The following is a 7,538-nucleotide window of genomic DNA, read 5'->3' as shown; positions in this document are numbered from 1 at the left end:
TTGTGCTTGTGTGTGTGTGTGTGTTGAGAGAAAGGGGGGGACATCAGCCTGACAGTGCTCTGTCTGAGGAAAGCATGAATACCACAAGCGCTAAAGTGGGCCTCTGTCCCAGACTCAGGGAGTCCGAGGTTTCCCTGAAGGATGTGTGAGAGAGGTTAGGTAGTACGAGTACTTAAAGTATTATAGCTCCTAAGCACAAAATTTAATTGAGTTTTCTGGCAACCAAGGCCAAAAGGGGAAATATGATCTGTCTATAGTGGTCTAACATCAAGGAGGACTTCATTTTTCCTGTACTAAAATCTAAGATCGTGTACTTCAGGGACATTGCCTATAATGGGCAGTGTCTTCCAGAATGGGCTTACAGACAAAGCAAACCTTCATCAAGCCGCTGTGACTTACAGCGATCCCCCAAGAGAGCCAAGAGTAGAATGTTAGAATGTCCCCCAATGCACCTATTTATACAGGGAATCAAACTCATACAGTCTCCGTATCTGGCTTTCCAATTCTCAAACCTGGTGCAGCAAGTGAGTGAGAAAGACTTGGGTGCGGGCAATGAGGAAATAAGGACACGAGAAGGCAACCTATTCTGTTAAGAGCCTACTATGTGCCAGGCCCCGCACTACATTCACATTAGCTCATTCAATACTCCCAACTCTTCAAAAGAAGGGTCACTTATCCCCCTTTACGGGTGACAAATTGAGACGTACAGAGGTTTGGTGGCTTCCCAGGGTCACTTCGCGGGAGCTTGTCTTTGAAGGAGCTGGATCCGGAACTGGCCCCACTGAGACAGCCCATCCGCTCCAGTGGGTCACCCACAGCTCGCACCCATTCCACTCATTCTAGATTGCCTGAGCACATGCTCCAAACCACTCATTGGCAGAAGACAAGGCAGTCCCCTGGACCAGCACAGGGACCACAGCCTTGCTTTCCTGACTCAGTCAGATACCGCCTCCTTCACACCTTTTCCTCCAGGCCCAGCAAAAGGCCTTGCCCATACTAGTGGAGCAGTCAGTCAAAAACGGGGCACCTGGGTGGTGCAGTCGGTTGAGAATCAGATTTTTGGTTTCGGTTCAGGCTGTGATCTCGGGGTCATGAGATCGAGCCCAGCGTCAGACTCCATGCTCAGTGCAGAGTCTACTTGGGATTCTCTCTCCCTCTCCCTCTGCTCCTCCCCTTCTCTCTCTCTCTTTCTCTCTCAAATGAATAAATAAATCTTAAAAAAAAAAAAAAGCCCCCACCAATGACTACCCTCAGTGATGAGGAACTCGTTAGAACCCCTCTGCCCTTTGCCTGTTTCCCATCTGAGGGACACTGCCACTTCAATGCAGCTCTGAGGGCCATGCACAGAATTCCCCAAAGGGCAAATACTTCCTAGACCCCATCCAAAGGGATGCAGTCTCAAAATCTTATCCATCTTTTATTGTGAGGCAATCTCCCCCATGCACAGGGAAGCCAATTAAAGTGAAAGGGGAAATTCCTCTACAGCCTTCCCTGGGGATGCTTTTCTCCCCATCCACTCTTCTTTTGATTTCTCTCTGAGTTCATGTGCAAATAGGTAATGACATTTTTAAAAGCCAAATGAAGGGGTTAGCAAAATTCTTCACTAGCTGCAAATTATCACAGGAAGAGTGCCATCACGGGGGCCACTGAAGGAAATGCCCTGGACTGACAGGCTCTCAGTCGGATTTGAGACAGGAAGGCAGGTGGACAGGCAGCAGGACCCCCGTCCCTGCAGCGTCGGCTTCCCCCCTGCCTGCTGCCAGGCCCAACCGCAGTCCCCCTGGTCACCTGAGACCACAAGCATCTGGGTGGCTGCAGGGCTGGACCGAAGAGCCGGGTCTCCAGGGCCGTGCCCTGTCTCAGCCCACTGCCCTTCGACTTGTCAGGCAGTCAGCTTCCCCCAAAGGAACTTGGGTTTGGTTCAGAGAATTGTCAGAGTCAACAAGTCCACCCACCCTCATTGTTCTGCCAAGAAGAAATGTGAGCGTGTGTGCCTGTATATATATACCCACTGGTGCGCACACCCCCACCCCCAGCTCACAGCAGAGCAGGGGCACAGGGAAGAGAGGACGGAGAGGAGGGCCCCGCGTCATGCACACGAAGCAGTTTCTTAAGTAGAAGACTGCCAGTAAATTTCAAAACCTTAAGACCCAGGGTTTGCCATTCCTGGTCCCGGACTTCTCCTTTGTCTTGAAAAGTCAGCAGCTTTGTGCACCCGACGGGAGGCCAGGAAACTTTGCCTCTGACCCCTGACTCCGGCCCCCTGACCAGTGCCCCTCACGCCCTATCACCGGTGGCTGGGGGGATAATTATGATAAGGAGGCTGCTTACCCAAATAGACTTTGGATGAGGTTCTGTTTGTTCACCAGGTCACACTGGAACCTTCCCATTTTATCACCTTCCTGAGATTGTATCTATGTCCTCCCCATTTCAAGAGGCAGCTGTTGATCTCGGCTGCAATGGCCTGGTGATTTCTAACAAGCTCCTCGTCCCTCTGCTGACGGCCTTTCTCAATCACATACCTGAACAAGCAAGACTTAATTTTCTCCTTTTATTATCAGTAGCTCCACAAAGTGAATACGCCCCCTGCCCCCTTCTTCTGCCTCTCCATTCAGGGCCCCTCTTTAACCCTTCCCAGCTCAGGCTCCTACCCCAGGTAGGTTTTTCCTTACTAACTTCCCAATTTTTTAACTAGGAGGGTGAACCTGGGTAAACCAGGACACAGAGTGATTTGGAGGGACGGGATGGAGAAATCCAGATGCATGCCAGCTTGATTATAAAATAAGCTTCCTGCAGAGGAACTCCGCTGAATTTGTTTAAAACAGATGTTCGAGTCTCCATCCTCGGCCAAGGATTTTCTTTAGACCCCCTCACCAAATCTGACCAGGTGTAAATCCGTGGTGCTTCACTGGCTCCATGGAAATTTCCCTTTGTTCTACCCACCGGAAGAGTTTGCTAAGCAAATTAATTCCTTTAAATGAGATCATACCTACATACCGCTAGGGTATGTAGGCAACCACCTGAGAGAAGAAACCATCGTTCAGGGTGGAAGGAGGAAGATCAGACTAAGAGAGTCCTGAGTTCTAGGCTCGGCCCTGCTGTTAAGGATGCACTGTGTGGCCCTGGGAGAGAATACAGATTTTGGACTTGTTTCTTTTCTTTTTTTTTAAGATTTTATTTATTTTTTTGTCAGAGAGAGGGTAAGAGCACAAGCACAGGGAGTGGCAGGCAGAGGGAGAAGCAGGCTCCCTGCTGAGGAGGGAGCCCGATGTGGGACTCGATCCCAGGACCCTGGGACCATGACCTGAGCCGAAGGTAGACGCTTAACCAACTGAGCCACCCAGGCGTCCCAGTTTCAACAATAAGGAAAAGCTGTCCCAGGCCAGCACTCTCTGGGCTTCTGCTTTGATATGCTAATTCAAGATTCTCTTTGTTCCTCCCACACCCTGTCGTCTCTCAATGTGCCCCCTGCACATTCTCCTGGGACCCACTGAAACTCCTTATCTACTTTCTTTCAGTCAGTCAACAGACTTTTGCTGAGGTTCCCTCTCTGCCAGGCACTGTTCCAGGTGCCTGGAGATGGCAATGAAAAAACAACAGATGGAGATCCGGCCCTCTTGGAGTTTACACTGTAGTGGAAGGAGACAGGTCATAAATACCGGATATACATACATACACGCACACCCCAAACACACATGAACATACATGTGTATGTATAGTCTGTCAGAAGGGGACACGTGCTTTGGAGAAGTGGAGGGTTAAGAAATGGGAAGTCCTGAAGGAGTGGGCTGAGAGAGGTGTCCTGGACAAGAAGGGACTCATTAACTGGATGACATGTGAGCAGGGACTTGAAGTAGGGGGCAGGGAAGGTAGCTATCATGATTAGGAGAAGAACACTCTAGACAAGGGGAAGAGCCACTGCACAGACCCTGAGGTGGGAGCCAACTGGGCATGTTCAAAGAAGAGCGAGGAGGCAGTGTGGCTGGGGCGAGTGAGCAGGGGAGCGCAACTGGGAAGGAGGTGGGAAGGCGGCCAGCCAGATCCCATGGGTCTCACAGGCCGTTACAAGGGCTTTGGCCTACTACAAAGAGATCATATTACTTGTTAAGCAAGATTCTAAAGTTCAATTTTTTTTTATTCATTCAGATGAGTCTCCCTTGACCTCCCATTTCATTCAAATGAGAAGAGTTTGGTCCCAGCTGATGGAAGAAAATGCATAGGAAAAGTTGAAGAGGCTACTAGTGGGGGAGATGGCGCTCCTAGGGTGAACCCCGTGGGTGGAGGGAGGCTGCCTACCATGCTGACGGGAACCCCATAGTTCCTGCTCTCAACTCCACAGCCCACGGAGAGGATGCTGCCAACGGGCGGAACCGGATGGTGGGGGCAGCGCAGATGGCATAATTGAGATGGAAGCAGACAGCAGCTAGTTCAAGGATCTTGTGGGGACACATCCCCCAAGATGGTTCAGGTGGGCCCAGCCGCTAAGAGGAAGAGCAACCTGACACGAAGGAGAGGGCTCGGAGGAGGAAAGCCCTTACTTCTCCCATTTCTTTACTGAACAAACTCTCCCACGTGAGGAGGTGACACCAGAGAAATGCAGCCCAGCAGAAGACGATGGAAAGGAAGAGGAGGAAAGACAGAATTGCAGGAAGAGAATGACCGTGACAATAAGCCTGAGTTCCGGTGCCGCACAGCACCTCGGCACCAGCTAACCTGCTGAGCCCACCCAGAGTCAAACCCCGCATCTGCCTACCCGAGGTGCAGGCTCTGGACTGGCTTCAACAAAGCAAGTGCCCGAGGCCACAGCCCTTGCCCAACCACAGAGGGTGAAGTAAGGAGAAAGGGGAGGGCCTCTGGCCAGCAGCCCCCAGGGTGGAAGGTGGAGGGATCCCAGGGAGCCCCCATCTTCTGCTCTCAACGCCACAGCCCAGTTCAGAAGGAGGTAGTACCCGTCCCCAGCCCTCCCACTGTCCTGACGCCATCGGACGTCACGCCGGAGCCGTGAATCCCCAAGTCCACATGGAGATGCCCAGGGCCAGGCTGAATTGTCCCCCAGATGTATGTGGTCTTTGCCCAGCGGACTCGGCGGCAGGTGCCAGGGTGCCAGCTAACTCCCAGAGGACTGAGGGCCACTGCCTGGGCTCAGCCCCATCCCACCCACGACAGGGACCCAGCAGTTGTGGCTGCCCCCACAGGCACTCCTCCCACCGCCCGGTGGTCTTTCTAGACCTGTCCTCTCCGCGGCTGCCCAGGCCCCAGACATTGAGATGCGCGCGCCTGGACAGGTTTGAGGGGCTGCCGAGGGGTCACCCCATCACCGGGACAACAGCCCCTCTGGACCATTTCCAGGAGCCAATAAAGTTGCCTCCTCATTTGTTAGAGAAGTTTATTTCAGCAGCGCCCAGGTTGACATGCTATAAACAAACTTCCGGGGCACGGGCATTTTAGAGTCCTTCATGTCCTGTGGCCTCACACTCACCCAGCTTTCTAACACAATGAGAATTAAGAGTGATTTCAGGTTGTGGAGGCCCCTGAAAAAAAGGCCTTTCATCTTCCACAGAGGATAAAAGTGAAGGATGGACCGGGCCAGAAGTGTCATCCCACAAGGATTTGTTCGGCCCACCAGACTAGACTCTGGTTTTTAAATGAAGGACAGTGAGAGTTGCAGCCTTTATTTTAAGTTGTCAACCTCCTGCATGAGGCTGGGCAGGGAGGGGAGGAGGCGAGTCCACGGTGAACCCAGGGAAAACCACGGGGGAGGGTTCCCCAGACCCTCTCTTCTGGCTGCAAGAGCTTCCGCACCCCAAATCATGCTGGCCATGGGGGCTGGGCAAACTCCTCCTGCAGAGATACCTGATGAGGATTAGTCACTTCAGGCCTGGGTGGTCCAAGCGGAAACAGCTCCAGACCCCTGACTGCAAGGCAGCATCCAGGTTAGTTGGGGATGCAAGCGCGGCCTCCCCGGGGAGGCCAGGACATGGTAGGCACAGCTCCATGTGGCCCCAGCAGGTGTCGACTTTCTGGGAAATGCTGCCTTGAAAGGGGAAGAAATGGAGCCAAGCATGAGGGGCGCCACCATAGCCATACCCAGAACGAGCCCCACGGCAGCTGTCCGAAGCTCTGCACAAGACATTTGGTGAAAAATCGGAGCAACCAAGCAGGTGGTGGTGTTTATTGAAAGCGAGATGAATTCCGTCTCCTTCCAAGTCATCCTGTGCCGGGCTGGTGAGTTCAGAAATAGCCGGCAATCATAAAATCACAGAAGCCCATTTGTGGAAAGGAACCTTGGGGAGCAGTGTCTCTGACCCTTCCCTTTGTAGATGAGGAAAGGGAGGCCCGGCCAGGTTAAGTGACTTGCTGACAGCCAGACGGGGGCTCTTGGGGGCCCCATTGCCACACCCCGCCTTCTCTGTGTGCGCGTGTGACCCTTCTTCCCTCCCAGCCCTGGAACGGCAGCTTCCCTTGCTCTTGGCCACAGGTCCTACTGCAGCACATTCAGGAGCCCTCGTGCAAACCAGCAAGCGGCGCCCCCTCCTCAAGCAGGCCCAGGGTGGGCCTACGGATGGGTGAGTTGAGTGCAGCTGAATGTCAGCCCCATCTGCCGCCTGGCCCAAAGCCCCTGCACAGAGCACGACCACAGCCCCCACGCTCTGGATCACACTGCTGTGAGCACAGCCCACAGGGTACCTGGTTTCTCTCCTCTTTCCCGCCCTTCACAGGGCCCTTCCTTCTGGTGCCTTCTCCCAACAATTTCACCTCCCTTGTCACAGCAGCAGACTGCCCTCTCTCTTCCTCCAACCCCAGGATGATTCCAGCCCTGCCATCCATCAGCACTCCTGCCACCAAAGCTCAGTGGTCAGGCTGCCGGGGATCGAGAGCTTGGCTTCAGAGACTAATTAGAGCAAGGAGTGGTAAACGATGACCCCTAGGCCAAGTCTACCTTTGTAAATACAGTTTTATTGGAACACAGGCCCCATGATTTACATATTGCCTATGAAAGGCCGAGCTGGTAGTTGGCAGCCAAGACGGCATGACACACAAAGCTTAAGATACTTATTATGGGGCCCTTTACAGACAAAAATTTGCTGATCTCTGATCTAGAGCAACCTTCCTATGGCTCAGAGAAGTTCAGTGACTTAGCTGATGGATGGCCAGGCAGACTTTGCATGCAGGTCCTCTGACACCCTTCCAGGTGTACCTATACTTCTTGAGGAGAGCCTATGAGCTTGAACATGGCCAGACTCACACCTCATTGCCAGCCTTGTTTCTATAGGGAAATCGCAGAGGAGAGCCAGTTCTGCTCAGAAAGCATGGAGGTAACTCAGAATTCATCTCAAAAGAGGAGCCTGGGTCTCCCTCCCCACAGGTTGTTCCCAAGAGCCCATGGCAGCTAAGTCGCTCTGCTCTTGCCTTGGGCCCACCAGGACCCCATGCCAGCCTGTCGCCCGTGGGTGCTGACATTGCCCTCAGGCCCCACGGCCGATCAATGCTTCCTGGTCTCCATTTGGAGCTGGTGACCTGAGATGCATTTGCCCTGG

The sequence above is a fragment of the Mirounga angustirostris genome, unplaced genomic scaffold (assembly GCF_029215605.1).
Source record: "Mirounga angustirostris isolate CCGP_5_RB_7025 unplaced genomic scaffold, mMirAng1.0.hap1 SCAF_2, whole genome shotgun sequence".
In the NCBI taxonomy this organism is placed as follows: domain Eukaryota; kingdom Metazoa; phylum Chordata; class Mammalia; order Carnivora; family Phocidae; genus Mirounga; species Mirounga angustirostris.
This window is presented reverse-complemented; position numbering follows the sequence as displayed.